Below are 22,266 nucleotides of genomic sequence, written 5' to 3' on the forward strand. Positions count from 1 at the left end.
GGGCCATAGTTAGCGCTTTATAAATTAAATTACATTACACATAGAATTCACCCTTTGTGAATCGTGACAAAGGTATTTATGACAAATGTGTCTTTTTCCAGACACACATCACACGTAAGGCTGGAAACTGATTTTACAGGGTGGTTACACATATGTAGAAGTAAGTCATGCTCAGACATTTTGGGCCTTATTACAAGGTTGGCGGAATGGGTTTACCGGCACTGTAAACCCATTCCGCCCTATTACGAGGTTCCCTTGCGGGACCCGCACCGAATGTCTGGTCAGACCAGACGTCCTTTGCGGGTCCCGCAAGGGGACCAAGGAGCTAATAACGGGCCCGTTGCCCCATCCCCATTACCATTGAGCCCTATAGGGGCTGGAATGGGGAATGGTTTTTTGAATGGGGATTTACCGGGTCCTCCAAGGTTGGAATGACCCGGTAAATCCCCATTCAGGGAACCCGGACACGGTTTTCGAGGCAGCCATGGCACTAATAGCACCATGGCTACCTCCAAACTCGTAATGAGGCCCATTGTGTTCATTCATACATATATGACACGCTAGTCAGCCACCAATGCCATTCAAATTCAACTTTTGTGATTCCTATTCAGGGTAGTACTGGGGCCTACAATTGTCTCGGGCACCAAAGAAAAAGTGTCCCACAGTTGCAAATGGCAATTCATTCCTTTTGTGACAGACCTTTTGGGTTTTACACAAGGCGGATGTTTTTGATCAAATGTGACGAAAATTGTGAATTTTAAAGAGTATTCATTCAGTAAAACTGGCCAAACAAGTGGCCCGCTTTGAACTAAAAAACTGGCCCACACTAACATTTTGCGTTTTTGGTTTCCCTACAGGCCAGTCAAGCCTGTTCGTATTTAAGTTAGGAATGCAAAAGTTTGTCGTTTTCCAGGCGCATTTCAATGACCCTTTTTTCACTAAAATTACGATTTTCACTTCCGCTTTGGAAGCTAAGAAAAAACACTGCTAAGTACTGGATCCACCTGCTTGGGATCATCAGTTATACAAAATGTCTTCTAGCCAACCATTATAAAACAGCAATTGAGTTTTGTGAAACGTACAACTAACCACTTTGCCTTGATAGTACACCTTGGCCTCATGGCAACTTGGCAGGTTGGCAATAGCACCATTTGGCCTCCATGTTTACGTGGTTTGATAGCAGTGGGTGTTGGACTGCTCTTTGCAAGGAAGACGCATTTATCAGGATGACACAGTTGCTTTGCAAGCTTACAGGAATACATCAGCCCATTCTCCAGGCCGATTCCCTAAACATTCTAAAAAACTATTTTTGACATTCCATTCAAAATATTGAATTGGTAAACGGGTAATACGAGGCTTGGGCGCGAGTGTGACGCTATTGGCAACCGCCAATCATTGAAATGAAGGTCCGCACTTAATGTGGGTTTAGTAACCGGCAGGGTCGTCTTGACAACCCACGTTGCATGTCTCCATTAAGAGCCGCGGGTTAAAAATGTGGCCGTTGCTAATGGATGCTTTAAAAAGAATGGGCCTCATTACACGGATGGCAGTAAGGGTTTACCGGTACCGGTATTTTACCGGTACCGGTAAATCCTTACCGCCTTACTACGAGGTCCCTTTGCGGGCTGGGGAATTTAACGCCTGCTTTTTTTGGTTCACCGGCATCCGGCATCCGTGTAATGAGACCCAATGTCCTTTCATGACAGAACGCTCGCTCGCGGGGGATTGTCCTTTCATTGAAGGAAAACAATCCTAAGAAAAAATGGCAGCATGGAAAAATGAAAAGGGCGTTCAAAAGCGAGCCCTTGGGCAGTAGGAAGAGATGGACGAAACTGGCAAGTCCAAGAAAGCGAAGGTAATTGGGGAGTTATATTTAACTAAATATTCTAGCTGTGCTGTGGGATGGGGCTGAGCAAGAGCAACGTTTGAGACAGCACATCATCCATGAGGCTTGTTCAGATCTCATGCTGCTTTGAAGACTAACACCTGGTTACGAGCACCCTGATTGGCTAAGCACCCTCACCAGGCCGCTCACTATAAATCGGTTTGAACGGCAAGCATGAATAAACAACACATTTGTTACATTCTCCTCACAATATGACTACACATTAAGTAACTGTGGTTCTGCCCCTTTCGTTGTTCTCTCAGGGCCTCATTATGAGTTTGGAGGTAAAGCTTTTAAATACAGATGTTGTAGTAAAGAATTGGTAGACTCCTAGTTAATCAGGGAGTAGATACCATTTTGTTATTAAGGGAAGTGTAGGGAGCCTGTGTAAGTGGGCTAAGTTTAAATATATTACTACGGGTACTCTACTAATTAAGTAGCATAAAAGCCCAGGTCTGGATGGGATACCAGCTGATTTATTTACATATATTCTCAATGTCTGGGATCCCCTACTTTGTAACTTCATTAATGTCATTGTGAGAAGTGGTATGCACCCTTCTTCATGGAAAACATAGCTTGTTTTCCCTGTCATCCAGAAGGGTAATAGAGCTCAGCCTTCTACCTAAGGGCCCATGACATTAATGAGCACCATTTGTAAGATCTTTAGATACATAATTCCGAATAGGTTATTGGACTGGGCTGAAACCAGTACTGTGTTAACCAAAGCTCTGCTGGGTTTTCAGAAAGGTTTTGGTGCTGAGTAGCAGGTGATACATTTGTACCTGCTGGCAACAAGATCTTTATAAATTAGACAGGAGTCTCTTTATGAAGCTTATTTGGACCAAGAGACTCCTTTGATACCTTCAATTAACACAAGTTTTAGACTTGGATCTATGTCCATGTATTTTCCAGTCAACCTTCTGAAGGTCTGTAGCTGCACTAAGATATTGACCATAGAGCCGTTAGACAGCAGTTAAAGATGACACCTCTGCTCTATAACTTGTGTAGGACTTACCGTACACTTCCTTTAGTGAATGAAATCCAGATCTTCCAATTGTTGAGAGAAAGCTGGTATCGTAATTAGCATATGAGGTTGATGCAATTCCTACTTCTCTATAGTTTGCTATTACTGGTTTAACAAATTATATGATGCCCTTAGGGCTGACTGTTAATGCTTAGAATCCCACCATATGGTTTTTCATGCCATTAGGAGAATCATCCCACATTGGTACTTCACAAATGGTGATTTGATTCCAGCACTATAGTTTTATGATTAGCGTGGAATGAGGTTTACTTTGAATCTATCTACGGACATTAATTTTGAAGAGCATGTTGTCTCAATAACCAGCTAATTAGGGTGGATTTTTTCACTTTTGTCAGCGTTCCAATGCCCAACCAATTGAACTTATGTAAAAAAAGGTATAGATGGAAATCAAAAGTCCTCACACTCTACTACAGTTCTGGAATATGAGGTTTTTGAAGATGCTCTTAATCTCCAAACAATGAAACACTGTTTTTGTAAAAGGTTTCCTATGCTACCCCAACTCTTGTCCAGATTTTGCAACACAGAAGGTATGAGGCATTGAATATGTAGAAGATTTGCAGACGATTGGCGTAGTGGCATTGTTTTTATCACTTTGTAGGAATCATATGGCTACTCTAGTACAAAAGATTTTGAGCAATATTCTTAAAAGTGATGGCCAATTTAATTTCATGGTATGTTGTGCAGCAATCATTATTCATTTCTTTTATGTTGTTCTTTCTTCTGGTATGATATTTCCTTTATAACCAGGAAATAAAAAAAAACAAACACAGGATATGTTAGTGCTACAAATATCAAAGCAAATAGATTCTTTTGTGGTGGTAGAGGGGTATGAGGCTCTGTGACTAGGTTTCCTGAATTTTAGGGTCCTCCAATTTGTCTCAATTGAGTCGTATCCCACCAGTGACACCATATGTAGGGCAGGCATGGTATTACAAGTACGAAACTGACACAATGGATACAATTTGTAAAACCTTTATTGAATTTGTTGGGGCTGGAGAAACTCCTACTTTGCCCTATAACTAAGATGGGAGTAGTCTAGACCATCAAACGTAAATGTGGTTGAACCAGCTCCCATCCCCACGTTAGACCTCACGGAGTAAGGCTGTACCTGTAGGCAGGATGACACACTCTGTCTCAGTTTTCAACACAATAAACAGGTCCAAAACGTGGATAGAGGCCCATTTGGCTTTCCACGTTAAAGTCTCTTTTAATGATTTCCAAATATTGTTTCAACAAACAGTTCGCGTAGGTCCCTCGCTGTCGGGCTCAGACATCTCACAACAAAGTTCAAGTAGGTCCCCCACTGTCGGGCTCAGACCTTTCAAGACAAAGTTCAACAAAAACTTGCAAGGGGGCTACCTTCCCCAAGCTCATTACACTTCGGGTCTCTCTCTGTCTGGCTCAGACCACTTTCGGATGTCGAGACTTTGATGGGCGTACCCTGGACACCTGAGAGAGAGATCCCCGGGACTAGCGGGTGAGACACCCTCTGGTTTCTCACAGAACCCCTTTGCCGAGAACGAACAGAGCCAAATAATCTGTTCTGTACCATTTTGATTTTGGATTATCCTTGTGGGTCAGACCAGACTGATATGCAAATGTGTATCTATCCCCTCTGAAGGGTGCAATGAGCTAAAACGTGGTTGTATACCCCCCGAGTGGAAGAAATTACATCGAACAGGGCATATGACCCATGCTCGTTCTCAGTAGAGGGGCTCCCACACTCCTCTTCACTCTTATTAGCTGTAAACGAAAAAGAAAGTAATAGAGCCCTTTCTAAATTCTTACTTGAGGAATAAACAGATGACATAAAAGGGATGATTTGACAGATCTGACCAAGAAATCCTATTCATAAATACATTTCCATTCAAAGTGACCTTAACTAGTTGTCAGTCATCAGTGAAGAATTGCTGACTAAACGCAAGGTGTTCTCCTTTATCCTTCAATAGCCAATGAGGAGACCCCATAGATGCCACCCGCCTTCAAGTGGAGGTAAGTAAGTGAGACAAAGGGAATCAGATGCAAGGAATCTAAAAGCACATTAGCAATTCAAACAATGAGAAAGTGCTATCTTTGGATAACAACATCGATGGCTGGGAAAATGTGTTCTAAGTACTAGAATAAACTGATCAAATGTCATTGTTTGATAAAGCTGCATGCTTGGAAGCTGAGCCTCAAGGCCCGGAATGAGGTACAAAATATTCATTGATCTGACTATCTCTCAGAATTCAAGTTTCACAACAGAGAGCATGATTATTCCTCCGTGCGTTCAGAGGGTTAGGTGTCAGTACCTCAGCATTCAGTGGGGCCCTAAAATAAATGGGAATTGGGACTCAGTCTCCAAGCAAGCTGTCTGGTCAAACAAATATTACGCAGTGCGCTCTGGGATATAGGAGTCCACTTTATTGCAGGCAGCCTTATCGCACAAGAAATGATTCTGAGTTGGCTCTTGAAGTCAGTCTCCATTTCCCAGTATGCCGCATAATTCCATTCTGAAGATTTCTCAGCTTGCTCTGAGAGCTATGACTCAGCCTCCCAGCATGCAGCAGCATCATCACACAATAAAAGTTTCCTGGTTGCCTCAGGGACTTTGAACTCAGTTTCCCAGTTTGCAACCTTCTCAGACAATGCATATTTCTTACTTCCCTCTGGAGGTGTATGGATACTACAGGCTGGGGCACGGAATCATAATCCCTGAATAAATAGCACACAACTTTGGTGACAGGAGCTGAATCCAAATCACAGCACAAAGTTAGAAACAATTTCCTTGTATAAAAATGCTACGGGTAGTATAGATGACGCAGAGCAACACAGGTTCGAATCCTGGGTCTGCTTTGATATTAAGCACATTATAAAAAAAACAATTATAATAATTGGGCAATATGCCCCGAGTGGCGGGTGCATTACCGAGTCAGGTAATGCCCCGGGGCTCATATTTATAGGCCCGAGCGAAGCATATTGCTATTAGTACCCTGGCCGCAAGATCTGCGTGACCGGGGCACTAAAAGCAGTTTTTCCGGCCCCAAAATACTGTAGCGTTTCGGGATAGAAAAAAAAGAAACAACCAAGAAACTGGCTGCCAGGAAAGGGAAAACTCAGTCTGTTTTCCCTTTCCATGGTGGCCATCGGGAGCGGAAGCGCTGGGAACAGAAGTGTTCCCAGCACGTCCGCTCCTGAAAGATGACAGAGAAGAAGGTAAGTGGGGTTGGGGAGGGAAAAGAAAAAGAAAAAAAAGATGCACCAGAATCCCCGGCGGGGGACAATGGTAGCCTCCAGCCGTGTGGAGACTCGCAGCGGGGATGGCCCCGCTTCGGGCCTCCACATGGCTGCAGGCTGCCACGCCGCCCGCCGTGGACAAAGGAGGCAGAAGGTAAGTGGGGTGGGGAGGGCAGGGAGGTGAGAGGAAAGGGGAAAGAAAAAAAAAACCTTACCTGAGCCCCTGGCGGGGGGGTGAAGGGAGCTTCTCAGCTGTGGGGAGGCTCAGAGTGGGGATGGCCCCGCTTCAAGCCTCCTCATTGGCTGAGGGTCTGCTACGCCCCCCGCCACGGACAAGGTGGCTGGAATCCCGGCCGAGAATCGAGGGATTCTCAACTGGGTAATGACCCGACGAGAGCCAATCAGAATGTGTGTTGCATTCTGCTTGACTCTCGCCTGGTATTGATAATTATTATTTATTCATTCGAATAATATGTTTAAGCGAGCTGAGGCAAAACGTTGTCTCGGGGAATGCTGCAATGTTGGAGACCGAATACTAATCCTACAGCGACCGGATATAAATCCTTGACTGAGTGAAACTGGCAGAAGCTGGCAAGCTGGGATACACAGCCTACCCATCCAGAGCAAAATGGGAGAAATACAGTTGTACGATGGCTAAAGAGGTCTCCTACTCCTCGCCCCTCTGAGAAAGAGACACTCCACTGCATGATGTGAACAGGCGCCTCTTAGTCCTCAAGCATCTGAACAAGAGACAAACAAGCCTGTTTCCCCCTGAGTAGCAGAGCCCTCTACTCCATGAGCATGTGAGAAACGGAGACTTGATAAGATTTCAAGCTGATTCGAGAAATCCCACTACTCCAAGCGCTGCCCTCTAAAAGAGGAGTTCCCTAGAGCGCCCAATGTGCTAAGAGTGTCTATGTCCCTGCAGAATTCAGATAAGGAATCATGGTAGGTTCTGCCCAGCACAGCATTTAATTAAGCACTATGAAAGACACTTGACCAGCATATCCTATGGTCTGCGTTGGAGTCTCCAACTCTATAAGTATGTGCGAGAGACTTGGCAAAGGAATTGCATGCTGGGTATAATAGTACCCGACTACTTGAGCACATAATTACAAACACCCGTGGAAACAAACAGGACTCCACAATGAAATATCTAGCCAACCTTCCTGACCACAGTAAAAGGTTTGATATAATGTTCTGTCCACTTTATCAAGGAGTACAACTTGTGAGTCCTCGAGCATGCGACAGAGGTAAATTGCCTTCCACCACTTGCTTTGGGTAAATCCGAACAGGGTTTCAATGCCTGTGGTGGACAAGGACATCATTTACATTGGGCAGGCCCCCATCAAATGTGTCCCACACTGGTGGGCAAGAAGGAGCGTCGTGCCCCGCCCACAGGTATGCTAATGAGTCCCTCCATTCCTCCTCTGAGACCTCATGGGTACGAGTCATTCCTTGGCCTGAAACAGTTACAGGGATTGTTCAAAGATAAAACAGCAAGATTCATAGAAGCATTGGTTCCAGTTATCATAGAGTAGGACTTGCTCCTATTTTGGTCTGAACCCGGAAGCAGACATATTTTATGGTGATTCGGGGTATTGCAGATGTCCTGAACCTTTGAAAGTTCCGGTTGAAGCAGTTAAAAAATTATAATAATAAATACATTTTAAACGCCAGGGCCCTGGCACAGGTCAGTGCATCATTATTTATTTTTATTAAGACAAATGCTGACAGCGTGGGGGGCCCAGACACAGGTGTATAGTAAACATAGAAGACACACTTCCTCCTTCTGTGCCCAATATCTTGGTATAGCACGAGGTAATCTAACTGGTATGTCCACTCAGGGTTGGAACCTGGGAGTTAAGGTGAGCCTGGCTAGAGCCAGGGGGATGGGGGTTTCTGTATAAGAAAATGATGCTCTGCTCCGTGGGGGTCTGGATTCCTCCTGCAGAGCTTTTAAAAATAATCTTTGGCAAAGCCAACAGTTCAGGCTTTTGTGAAGGCATGGGATTGGTAATGGCACAACCTAGCCAGAAGATGGCTAGTGCTGTAAAAATGGTGTGATTGCCTTGTGAAAATGTAGCAGTCTCTGGTAAATGCATATCTAATAATAATACCTACACAGAAGCCAAAACTGTTGCCTGGGCCAATGCTTGTTTTTAAAATGACTGCCGCGCAAGGAACAAGTGTATATCAACTGAATAAAGACACCCTTGGTTAAGGAAATTCTATTACACCAAACGCACCTTTACAGTTGCAACTGAGCTATTAACACTCAGCAGACTCCTCAATAATAACACTGGTTGGGCATAGTTTGATGTTACTGTTTGATATTGCTAGCTGAAAGAGATCCTAGGAGGATGTGGGTTGGGTGGAGAGGGGCATATATAGCCATAAACCACTCACAAGCTGTGTCCCTCCACACACGTCATCACCCTCATAGCTGTACTCCAAAGCATTAGATGTGTCTCCTAGATGGTTAATAAGGGCTACCCAATAGTCAAAACTAAAAACAAAACTGTCACATAATTCAGGAGTCCCAGGCACTGTGACTATTTGAAGATTATCTACATTTCGAGGACCCAGTATTTATGCTGATTTCTTTGCAGCGCGTTGGGACCATACCCACGGTGAAAGGCGCTATACAAATGACGAAATGAAATGAAACGCGAGGAAAGGCCATCAGAGCTTGGTACCATGCGCTATATAACAAATGACATACCGCTGCAAGTGGATTTAAAAAGAAAACTCTCCTTGCACACTTAGGCAGCATTCTGGCTGGAAACGCGGTGCAATTTCAGGTTTGCAAAGAAGTCAGCCCTCACATAATGAGGGGAGTAAGAAGAACACATTCTGTTAACCAGCGCATGTTAACGGGCTGGCTCTCACCAGATTCGACATCTGGCATCAGATCTCTAGCCAGATCTCGGGATCCGGCTTGCCCCCTGCCCAGCCCTCCCAAACAACCGTGCACAATGCGCTCTCGCACGTTATCTAATCTGCTCTATGCGAACGCACAGTGCACTCGCACCTAGCACATTACATCAATGAGGCCCAGTGGCATACCGAGCGAAGGGGAGCAGCTGCGGGACATTTGTCAGAGGCATACCTCTGCCGTTGGGCACCTCAATGAGGGTGCCCAACGGGAAAGCTGTCCCGCTGGCAGGGCAATGTGTGCTGAGCAATTCATGGACACCTTACCCTTTCCAAACAGGCGAGGTGTCTCGCTGGCAGGACAATGCCCCAAGTAGCTCCGGGCAGCAGAGGGGCTCTCCCGTTGCTCTATGTCCACAGAGCATTTCAATGTGAGCCATTAGGCACTGATGGGAGTGAGGGAGGACTGTTAGCAGGGGCTTTTGTCTTTAGAAATGTGAATGGGAGTGAGTGATAACTGTGTATAGTATAATGTTGCATGCTTTATGAAATAATCAGTTTGGCTTTAAACCCCATGGGGCAAATCATTTAAATCGCAGTCTTATCTGCAGCTCTGTAAGTGATTATGATTCATTTCATAGCTTATATTAATATATCATGCTATTATAAAAAAAGCTTAATGACTATAGAGTTGCTCCATATATAATAATAGTGCAATTTAGATATTTTGCACCACAAAGTTATTTGCCACTTAGCTTACTTATGTCAATTTATTCTAAAGTCCCTTCCATGGTGCCTCCTAGTATCAAAGACTGATGATGCTCCTTGCAATGTCCTTTTCTCTGTAGTCACTTTTGTTGGTGCAACCCATATGCAAATTAGGAGGTTTGCATTTATTTTGATGCAGAGCGCCTGGACAGAGTCCTCTATAGATGAGTTTCCTGCATTTGTAATAATTCTGCAGTTTTATATTTTGTTATTTGTTAAAATGCCATCTGCCACTAATGTTACCAAAAAAGTAGAATGTGGTGGGGGGGGGGTGGTTTGGGGGCGCAAATGAGACTGTATGGAATTGCGTGCACTGCATTTGGGTGGAAAAGTAGCAGGACATTTTTCATAGCTCGCCCCCTCACTCTTCCAATGCTGGATACTCCCCTGCCGAGGACAACCCCCAGGTTCGCCGAGGGTCAAAGACCCTGTGACAGAGCACAAAGCGCACTGTGCACACAGAGCCAAATCCATTTGGAAAACGCAATGATCACCGAGCCCCTAGATTTGCGGACTCAGTAATGTAATCTGCTCTGTGCGAGTACACTGTGTACACAGAGCAGATTACATTATCAAGCCTGTAGTGCTCACTGCCTTTCCCAAATAGACTCTGGTATTTGTAGTCTTGAGAAGATGGCTTGAACCATAGTAATGTATGCACGTGCATATCTTACTATGGTTTGTGTACTTTTCAAGCCATGAAAGAAATGACACCATTTTGAAACTATTTCAAGCATCCTTTGATAATTTAACGGCAAGCCCTGCCCCCTCTGAACTCGACCTCCTTGGAACTGTGCCCACAGCATCTAGTTTAATTTGTCCTGCCTCTGGCAGGTTGGTCTGTTTCTGGTGCAGGACACCGGTGAGTGACGATTACTGGCCCCTTGGTGGGGGTGTGTGGCAGGGCCTCGGCTTCCTTTAGGTGTGGCATGCTCCAGGTGGACAACAGTTGGTATTTGTGCCTTCCGAGGGCAGGTTGGGGGTTATTGTTGTTTTTCTCCGGTGGGCCTGAAGTTGAATTGCGGCAGTGATGGCCCGTTGCTGGGGGAATTGGGTGATTGTTCTCCTTCATAGGGGGTTTTTCTCCCGGACCCAGAGTTTAATTGACGTACATGTGTTTCTGGTGTTCCTGTTTTTGCTGTGTTTGTGCTGCTTACGCCATGGGAAAACGTACTGCATAGCTCAGGCTCCTTGCCCCTTTTCCTCTTCCTCATCTTCCTCCTCTGCTGAGCTTCGCAAGAGAAGGAAGAAAATGTCGGCAAAATGTTCCTTGTCTAGGAAGGACATTGAAAGGAAAGGGGGGTCAGTGGTCAAAGTGAGCAGGACGGTCGGAGCAGTGTTCCACTACTTTTATTTTTCACTGTTAACCGCTCCACTACCTTTTGCAACCATTTTTCACCATTCCGGACCTGTTCTTTGTGAAATTAAAGCACACTTCTCCATTTCCCACCGGATGTCTGTTACAGGTAAACTAAAATCTGTTTTCAACTCAATTGCTGTCAACCAGCATGACTGCAACTCTGGAATACTGTGGTGCACGTTGCTCCCTTCCTTCCTACTCTGTCCCCCTCCGGAGTCACAGGTCCACTACTTTTCTGGTACATTTCTATCAATGATGTCCTCGCTAGTCTGGTTGGTCGCTCCTCTGGGTCAGCCAAGGAGGCAGCTGTCCGGGACGTGGCGGACTGTTGGGTGTGTTCCAGCCTGTAGAAGGTTCATGCTGATGCACATCTATCCCTCAGGGCGAAAATGTATGACTCTTACACTGCGGAGGCTGTGCAGTTTTAGGAGGTTGAAGAAGGCCGTTAAAGTTGGCTCTGACTGTGCCCCACTGCTGGCTGACATGCAGCGGCAGGTTGAACTCTTATCCGATCTGGCATTTGATGGAATGCGTGGCTCAGCCTTGGTCATGGGTGCTGGTGTGTCGGCCCGCAGGCATGTGCATCTGTGGGATTGGAAAACAGAGGGGTCACAGTGGGCGGCTGCCCTTAAGCCTCCTTTTGACGGTTCCAAACCTTTTGGTGATTTGCTTGAGGATAGAGTGCATAAGGTGTTTTGTGCTGACAAACACACTGACAAATTGCAGCAGAAGTCTAACTCAACAGTCATGAAATCTTCCTGGTTCCTCCTCCCAATCCATTCGGAGGCCTGGGGGGTTGGGTGGATGTGGTCCTCCGCGCTCCTCTCATCGAGGCCCAGCCCAGGAGTCCTGGCGGTTGGGGCGGGCCGGTGGCCAGCCGTCTCCGGCTGTTTTTTCTGATATGGGACCAGTGTTGCTCGGATTCTTGGACTCTGGACACTGTCTGGAGGGGTTCTCAAGTGAACTTCCTGTCTCCCCCTGTCCTGGGTTGCATGGTTCATACTGCTCTTCCCGCTCGCTGCCCAAGTAGTTGGCAATGGCAACGTCTCTGACCGAATTACTACTGAAGGTGGCTATCATGACCGTTCCTTTTCCACAGCAGGGTCTGGGTTTTTACTCGCGGGTGTTTCTGGTCCCCAAACCTTCAGGGAGGTAGCGCCTCATCTTGGACGTCGAGGCTCTGTACTGCTTCGTCCGGAAGGAACACTTCAAGTTGGGAACTTTGCAGAACATTCTCCAGATGTTGTGCATGGGGGTTTCTGGTGTACTGGCATTTGTCTTATGTGGAGCCCTCTCAGGATCTGGTTTTCATTGGGGCTCGGATTTGCTCCTGGATGGGGAGGGTTTTTCTGTCCCAAGAAAGGGTCACGTGCCTGCTGTCTGTTCTGGGCAGTGTTCTCAGGAGGCAGTGTGTAACGGCTCGCCTGTTGCTCATGCTTCAGGGGCACATTGCTTCTTGCGTCTTTCTGGATCCTTGGCCTCGTCTTCATCTGTGTCCTCTGGTGTCTTACCTAATCTCCCACTGGCTTTCAGCTTCTCAGGCTTGCACGGCCTTGATCTTGGTGTCTCAGGCTCTGTGGACCTCCTTACTGTGGTGGTTGCAGGTTCCGAATCTCCAGGCAAGTGTGTCCCTAGTCTGTCCTCCTTTGACCCCTCTTTCTCCAGGCACCAGCAGAATGGGTTGAGAGACAACATTGGGTGTCCTCCTGGCCCAGGGGTTGTGGGCACCGGAGGAGGGCTGTCAATCGTCCACTTGGAGAGAATTGTGTGCCATTCTCCAAGGCCTGTTGTATTTCAGGGTGTTTTCTGGAAGGTCCGGACAGACAATGCCCCAGCATTGGCATATGTCAGCCACCAGGGGGGGTCTGACCGCTCCTTGCATGCTCTGGCAGCTCAGATATGTTCCTGGGGGGAGTTGCTGCTGTTGTCCCTGGTGGTCTCTCATGTCAGGGGGGGTGGACATTGCTCAGGCGGATCTACTCATCCGCTGGTTCCCCTCCTCTGTGGAACTGGTTATGTCGGATGGGGTATTTGCTGAGATATGTGTCTGGTTCGGGCTCCCCGTGCTGGAGCTCTTTGTCTCTCTGGCCTCTGTGAAGGTTCCTCTCTTCTGCTACCGGTTCCCGGCCAAGCAGTCTTTAGGGGTGGATGTCCTCTCTGGTGAATTGCCTTGGGGTCTCCTCTATGCATTCCCTCCTCTCCCCCTTCTTCCCTGGGTGGTTCAGCACATCAGGGAGAGCAGGTTGTCTGTGTTGTTGGTTGCTCCGTTCTGGCCCCTCCGGTGCTGGTTCCCCTCCCTGTTGGAACTTCCGTCCCAGGTACCTTGGTTGATTCCGAGGTGGCCTTGTCCCCGTGCAGGCGGGTCTGGGGTTTGGGGTCTAACATATTCAATGGGCGGTGTGGCTATCGGTTGATCTTCCAGGGGTTTTTTGGGTGGGGAAATTGATTCAGGGTCTTTCTTCTTCCCGTCCTTGTACTTATAAGTATCATCCCCCATGGGATCTCCCTTTTGTCTTGAGGTTCCTACAGATTTTGTCATCAAGCTCCTTACTCTAATGACTGTTTTCCTGATCGCTATCACGTCTGCCCGTAGGCTGGGGGAGATTGGGGCTAGGTTGTGTCGCTCCCCTTTCTTGCGGGTTCTACTGGACTCTGTGGTATTGCAGTGTGCTCTGAAGTTCCTGCCTAGGGTTGTGTCTCGGTTTCACACCTCTCAGGATCTGGTTGTCCCTGCGTTTTTCGGGATCCACAGTCACGGGAAAGGGTGGCTTGGCCTACCATTATTGTGCATGTTCCCAAAATGGGGAACTCCCGTCCCCTGCACACTATCTATAATGTGTAAATACAGAAAAATAATTTGGCAGTGTGATGTACTCTTATAAGGCAGTGTGTTGTAACACTGTCCTATAGAGTCACCCAATGAGCTTCATATATTTTAGGTACATTTATATAGTCTTAATCTACTGTGAGTCAAATTGACTAACACATTTCAGTCAAAGCAAGATATAAATGAAAAACAGAACCAAGTTTTTTAACACAAGAACTTGACTTTAATCCATAATGTGATCACCCAACGCGTTTCGAGATTTCTCTCTTCATCAGGGGTACGTAAATCGAGAATTTTCATAGTTTCTATTAAAACAAAGAAATAATATCAATTTTAACAGAATTATATAAGTGCGAATTAGTTAGCAGCGAACAATCATTTCAAATTTCAGAGCATAAACTTTTGATGATTGCTGTGGCAAATATCCTTATTTTTGTGAACTCATCATCATACAGTTTCATGACAACATTTCCATGGAATCACAAAGTATTGATATGGCATAATAGTTATGGTTTGCAGTTTTATAAATGCCATTGCCTGCATTTTTCAAAAAAAATCCAGCATTCTAAGAATCACAAATAATCAAAATTAGGATTGCTAACCTTGTGTGAAGTATAAAAAGGGGTCCTCTGGAGGTCTTGTCTCAAGAAGGACGACAACATCCGGGGAGTTTGGTTAAGGAATACGGGTTCAGCAATTACACGTGGTTGCCTATAACAAGGATCATAAATTAAAAAATAGCATATGGTGGTTTATGAGTAGCATAAATGTATATACAATAATTAGGAGCTAACAAGGTTTTAGTACTTTTCTGAGAAAAATACAGGAATGCATAAAAATGCTTAACACGTAGTTGTCTATTACAAGGATAGTGAATTCGAAAGAAGCTTATGGTTGTTTTAAATGAGCATATGTATATATCAAATGAATTGGATATATATTATTTTCTAAAGAAAATATAAGCATGCATAAGGGAAGCTAACCTTGTAGGAGTACGTAGAGGCGCCAATCAGGAAGTAGGAGTAGATTGGTTGCAGACAGACCAACGTTAATTGTAATATCTCCGGGATAACACCTGGTAACTGAGAAGAAATCGAGCAAAGTATCGTAATAAAGTGCTCCAAGTTAGATATGTGGCTAAATGAGCATATGCCCATAGAAACTTACTTGAAAAGCATTTTCAAATGATGTTTGGAACAAGACGCGGTAGCAGACGCCGTTGCGCTGGAACTTGATTGTCTACGGCGTTTGTTTACTATTTATAACGTCATAAGAGTGACGTAGGCACGCCAATGCATGCCCATGACAAGTAGTTCTCACGAGTAAATGCGCACGCGTGGTGCAGCATTTTTCTATAGGCAAAAAACACAAAATCCGAACAAGATTGCCGGCACAAAGTAAAAGAGCCCAAGATTTTCGATATATGACCCATAAAATCGGGCCAGATCTGTTTTAAGATAATGTGACAAACCACCATATGCATAAGATATATGCAGTGTCTATGGTGAATCGCAACGCATGCGCACGATGAAAATTGCATGATTGATCAAAGAAAAAGTAAAGGGGTGTTCGAGTAGGAAACCATACCAAGACAGTATTGGGGTGCATAATTTGATAATATGCCTATGGTCACAAAATGCATAGGTATTGGTAGGGAATAGTGTTTCAGTAGTATTTCAAAATTCTCAAGGAGATGTTATAAAATGGGATTATGCATAGGATAATCCAAAGTGCTGTTCCATTTAGGGATTCACAGTCTGTGAGGAGTAATTATATCTCCACTAGGTATTGACATAAGATTTATACAGATATTATTGTATACATCTGGCAAAGAGACAAAGAAATGTTCTTATTCTGTACATGGTAAAACATGGTGAAACATGGTAAGAAGGGATAGCCAAAGGTAACAACAGGATGTTAATATTATGTAACATTTATGAATCTTTCCACAAAAACATTCTCTCCACAAGGAAATTCAAATGCTGTCCCATGCAAGGATTCACAATCTGTCTATATTTGCGTATTTTTCCACCCATGTGTAGTATCTCAGATTACAGTGCTGTGATGTAGTTACTTGCTAATTAGGTGTTTACAAAAATGGTCCCAAATAATAGTCCTCATTAATACCTAGCGTGTTTAATGAGTCAAGGCGATGGATCCAATATAATTCTCTTTGGGATAGTCTTTTTTCGATAACGCCACCTCTGGGTAGAGGATGTAGAACTTCTAATACTACTACCCTCATTTGTGCAACATTGTGATTATGGTCTCTAAAATGTCTGTAGACGGGTGATTTGATGTTTTTGGTTCTGCTGTTTGATTTATGTTCCGTCCATCTTTCTTTGGCTTGCCTTGCTGTTTTGCCTACGTAATATTTAACACACGGGCAACGTAGCGCATAAATTACATTTTTAGAGTCACAGGTTGCATAATGATTCAATGGAATTTTCTTGCCTGTGTGTGCATGTCTGATATGATCTCCTTTGATCACATTGGAGCAGTGTTGGCAGTTGAAACATGGGAAGGTTCCTTGTTTAGGTTTACTCAAGAATGTTTGAGTGGGTTTTTTTGTGTCTCCGCTTTGATAAGTAGGTCTCTAAAGTTGCTGCCTCTTTTAAATGCTAGCATTGATGGGTCTGGAAAAAGGGAATTCTATTGAGGATCTGTTTTGATTAGATCCCAATTTTTATGAATTATCCGCTTGATTTGAAAGCTTTGGCTGGAATATCTCAGGGTGTGTATTAGATTTGTTTTGACTTGTTTGGTCTTTTGAGTCAAAAGTTCTTCTCGGCTTTGTACATCTGTTCTTCGAATTGCTTTGTCTAATAACTCTTCTGGAAAGCCCCTGTCCATAAATCTGTTTTTGAGGGAGGCGTATTCGTCCTGCAGTTTTTCAGTATCAGAGGTTATTTATTTAAGTCTAAGCAATTGACTATAAGGTAAATTGTCCTTAAGATGTTTGGGGTGAAAACTGTGGAAGTGCAGAGAGCTGTTCACATCTGTGGGTTTTCTGTAAATCCCTGTGTTGAATCCCTGATTGGTGATTTCGATTGTCATGTCTAGGAAGTTTATTGATGGTTTTCCAATTTCGATAGTGAATTGAATCCTGTTGTCACATTGGTTGAGATATTTCCAAAAGAGTATGAGTTCTGATTCTGTACCGATCCAAATACCGAATATTTCGGTGATATATCGTAACCAACTCTTGATTTTATCCTTCCAAATAGGATTGTCCAAAACGAATGTCCGTTCAAATTTGTACATGAAAATATTCGCATATGAAGGGGCTACAGACGAGCCCATAGAAGTCCCTGATTTCTGAAGATAGTATTGGTTGTTGAAGCGGAAATAGTTATTGTACAAAATGAGATTGATGAGTTCCATGGCAAAAGTTTTATGTATCTTAATGTCTTGGTGCTTGAGTAGAAATCTAATAACCAAAGACACCTAGATTACCTTAAATCTTGATATAACAACTATTTCAAATTGAGGTGTGCATAGTGTTAACACTTGGTTCTACCATTATTGTGCGGCAGGCGGCTTTGGTGTATTTTTCTCTGACTGCTCCTTTCCGGCAGTCTGATAGTCTCTTGGTTACTTTTGGCCCTGCTGATGGGAGTCAGAAGGCCTCTGTGGTTTCCAATAGCCAATGGATCCATGTTGTTTTCCATGGCTTATGTGGTTTCTGACCGGCCTGTGCCTGCCCAGATTCAGGGTCGCTCTACCAGAGGTTTGTCTGCTTCCTGCGTGGATGCTAGGGGGGGTTTCCTCTGCAGGAGATTTGTGGGGCAGCCACCTGGGTGGATCAGAGCACTTTCGACCATTATTGGTTGAATTTCTCCCACTCTGGGGATGGTTCCTTTGGGGTTGGGGTTTTGTCTGTTCTGAGGTGAGTTTGGAATTCTTAAGGTGTGGGTTTTTGTTCTGCACTTTCTGGCTCTGTGTCACATTGGGACCTCTCCCTATTGCTGCTAATGGTATGCCTCATGAGATAAGTACTGGGACGAGAAAGAGTGAATGTGGAGGTAATGCTCTGATTACTTACCGGTAATCTCGATTACCGCTAGTCCTACTCTTCCTTGTCATAGTTCTGAAGACCCTCCTTTCCCTCCCTGCAGGGAAGGTCCCATGCTCCAGCTTGGATATGTTAAACTGTATGCCATGGGTTAAGAGGAGGAGTTATAAGAATTAAAAGAAATAGAAGGAGGTCCTGTGTCGGAGCAGGTGCCTCATGAGGTAAGTACTGTGACGAGGAAGAGTGGGACTAGGAGTAATAAATATTACCTGTAAATAATCAGCACATGGCTGGAGACACTGTGCATGAATATTTGCCGCATCTTGTTCATGGACATTCAGTGCATCTTGTGTGATGAGCGTTTGGGTGGCAAAGGAACCCCACCCTACTCTAAACCCCTGTGATAAACAGAGCACATGACACTAGTCTTGGCTTCAAGAGCAGCTCTGAGATATTCATGGCCTGCTCCCGCGCTCCATCCGCCGCTTTTATGTCCTGACGAAATTAAATGCTCGGAAGTGTTTAACAATTACACGCCGCCGCACTATCTGCTGATCAGCTGAGCGTGGTCACTAAGAGCGCCTTTTAAGCCTCAGTCTGCTGTAATGGCCTTGCTTATTCCTTCCTCAATCATGAAAACACCCAATTACACTTTGCAAAGTGCAGAGGAGGCGACGCAGGCAATTCGCTTTTTTTTCTTCTTATTTTTGGAATGCAGTCGGACGCTGTGGTTTCTGCTCAGAGAAAGAAATGTCAACACAACTGAATTTACCGCTGACATGGGGTAATCCTGCTAATGCGCCGATTATAGAGAAATGCTTATGAACAATGACGCTTTAAAGAGATATCTAATTCAGATGCTGCTAAAAAAAATGGTTGCGCAATATTTAGATGACAAGTGTAATTTTATTTTAGCAAAATATTTATTCATCCCGTATCAAAAATTTGCCAAAACCCTGATGGTCAAAATTAGATTGGTTAGCACGGGATTGTCAGTCGGACAAGTACAAACACTGCTTTACTTTGGAGGAGGAACCTGAGCACTTATGATGCCTCAGCGCAAGAAGACGTTCTTCTAAGACCGATGTTTTTGCACCACAAAGTAAGGACGACCCACTAGAGAAGATTTATTGCTGCCCAAAACTGCCAAAGATCAAATGAGTCCAAAAGCAATTGTGAATTCTCTCGGGGGCAGCTTGGCCGATTTCTATGATACGTATTGAATTCTCCTTAACTATTTCTAAGTCTGTATCATGGATTGAGGTTTTTGTACAAATACATTGAAAAGCGAAGCTGCTTTTTAAATGGTTTAATTAAGTTTTACTGGAATATTTTTTGAAAGGCTGAAGTTATGCAATGTTTAATCCTGTCTTTATTTATGTTTGCATATTTTTATGGCTCCACGACAATAAAATACATCGATTGATTGAAACAGTCAGATTTTGTACTCATGAGGTTCCCGCCTGGTTTCCCATCCTTTTCTTTCCAGGGCATCTTTCTAATGTGAGACTAGGATTTTGCGATTTAAGGAAGAGGACCAAAAGAGGGGTGGAAGCTGCAGAGACCAAAGTGATTTCCCCCAGATGTACTGACATTGTTACATACATTGAGAGTAATCCTAACAGAAGGGCAGCAGTACACGAGGGCACTGTGCTCGCTGTAGTTGTTAGCGGTGCTTTTTACTGGTGGTGCCTAAGGAAGGTCTACGGAAACCGGTTGCTCTTCCATTAACTTATTTATTTATTTGTTGTTTTGTTTGACGACACTTGCAAACATTTTCTCTTCAGAGCTCATTCAAGAAGGCAGGCGATGCACCCCGGGGCAGACACTGGCAGCTCAGACCTCAGAGTATATTGGTGCTAAACCCGCAGGACGATTTCTTGATCGTAATGAGGGTAAGAGCAAGGACAGGGATGAGTCCAGGTTGAGGAGGCGGTGGTGAAGAGGAGTGTCAATCACAGTACATTTAAGACAAGGTGTAAAGGCCACCTTCCTGATTCTGAGTGGTGGAGAGTAATCAGAGGCAACAGAAGATCCGGCAGGCTGAAGAGTCATGGCATCATTGTGTAAACAGGGGCATTGGGAGTGATCCACCTTGGAAGTCACCAAGTTTAGCGCACGGATCGGTATATCTAATTATGATATAGTTATATATATAACTAATTATGCATCTCAGATGCACAAGAGGTATCATTATCTCCCAGCACAGAAGGCAAAGCTTTGTACCCTGCTTTCCTGTGGCAGCTCTACGCAGCTTTTCCCGTTCTCGGAGTTTGCCCTTTTGTGGGTCAGGAAGTAACGATAACACCAACCCCAGATCTAGGAAAGGGACCAGAGAGATAGCTTTCACCTTAGTCAAAGTGTTCAATTCATTTCAAGGGACATCGGATGGTGCTTTCCGGATCATCAGTATTTGTATTTGTATTTATTTTATTTATAAAGCGCAGCCAGGCCCGGGGGCATACGGGCGCGTAAGTTAGATCTGGTTGCAGTTGAGTGCAATAATCAAGGGTTACGTTACAGTTACAGATAGATACATACTTAGTATTACAGATACATACATACACAGTCTAAACGTTACAGTTACAGTTAGGTACATACTAGTATTACAGATGCATACATGCATAGTCTGAAATAAGTACATTAATTACGAAAAATACCGATGGCAGTCAGTAGTTCTGGGCTCTGGAGGGTTAGGCTGTCATCGAGTCCATGTTGTGAAGCCAACTCTTCGTGTTGCGTTTAAATAGGTTAAATGAGGGTTCTGACCTAAGGAGCACGGGGAGTGTGTTCCATAGTTTTGAAGCTTGTACGGGGAAGCTAGCTCCACCCGAGTTATGAAGTTTGAATCTCGGTATGGACATAGTGTTAGCTTGAGCTGCTCTAAGTGGTCTTGTTGATGTATGAGGTGTAAGTTGGTTGGTGAGGTAGGCTGGTGCAAGGTTGGCCCTGGCTTTGTGTGTGAGGGCCAGAGTTTTGAGGGAAATTCTGTGCTCTACTGGGAGCCAGTGTAGGTTGCGTCTAGTCTCAGAAATATGCGATTTTTTTGGGATGTTGAGGGCAGCCCTGATGGCATTATTTTGAATTACTTGCAGTTTGTTGATATTTTTGTGACTAGTGCCTAAGTAAAGGGCATTACAATAGACTATTTTGGACAGGACTAATGCTCTAGCAAGAGTAATGCAATTGGGTGAGGAGATGAATGGCCTACATGCAGTGATCAATTTGCAAGTGTAGGCGGCTGATGATGCTACTGCATTGGTTTGTTTGGAAAAGGATAAGGTGGCATCAATGTAGATACCAAGGTTTTTAGTGTTGTTTGAGACGGGGATGAGATTACCATCTATAGTGAAAGATTTGAAAGCGGAGTTAAGATTTTTTAGTTTGGCTTGAGTGCCAAGGATGATCAGCTCAGTTTTTTCGTCATTAAGACAAAGATCATGATGTGCCATCCATGCTTGTATTACTGAATATATTTTATTGAGGGTTTTGCTGTCTGTTTCATAGTTACCCGAGATAGGAATGAGTATCTGGGTGTCATCCGCATAATTGGTATACGTGACACCCAGATAGTCAAGGATATCAAAGAGGGGCTTTGTGAATACATTATAAAGCGTTGGGGACACACAAGAGCCTTGCGGGACTCCACAATGTACTGATGAGGGTTCAGCTGAATCTGTGGGAGAGAAGACCCTCATGGATCTGTTCGCCAAGAAGGAACGGATCCAGGCAGTGGCTGCGTCTGAAAAGTGTGCTGCAGTTTTCAAGTGGCGACAAAGTGTTTGGTGGTTAACCAAATCAAAAGCTGCTGACAGGTCAAGCAGTAAGAGGAGTGCAAGTTTGCCATTGTCTTTTAAGATTTGGATCTGGGTGGTGAGATCAATTAATGCAGTTTCCGTGCCGTGTTTGGGTCGGAAGCCGGATTGCCTAAGTCCCAGGAGATTGTTCGCTTCTAGGTAAGCCTGTATTTGTAGATAGGCTGTTCTGTCCTGTATTTGTAATAAGAAAGGTACGGTTGTTATCGGCCTGTAGTTAGATGGGTTGGCTGGGTCAAGAGTAGGTTTTTTGAGTAGTGGAATGACCCACGCGTCTTTTAGGTTATCAGGCACTACTCCGGATTTGAAGGAGGCATTGATAAGGTTGGTAATAAATGGTGCCAGATCGTGTGCTGCTGCTTTGATGATCGGGGCAGGACAGGCATCACCTTGGCAGTTTGACGGTTTAAGTTTCCTAATGATGTTTTCTACTTCCCAAATTGAGAGGGGTGAAAAAC

Source organism: Ambystoma mexicanum, chromosome 3p (assembly GCF_040938575.1).
Source record: "Ambystoma mexicanum isolate Mex_15411 chromosome 3p, UKY_AmexF1_1, whole genome shotgun sequence".
In the NCBI taxonomy this organism is placed as follows: domain Eukaryota; kingdom Metazoa; phylum Chordata; class Amphibia; order Caudata; family Ambystomatidae; genus Ambystoma; species Ambystoma mexicanum.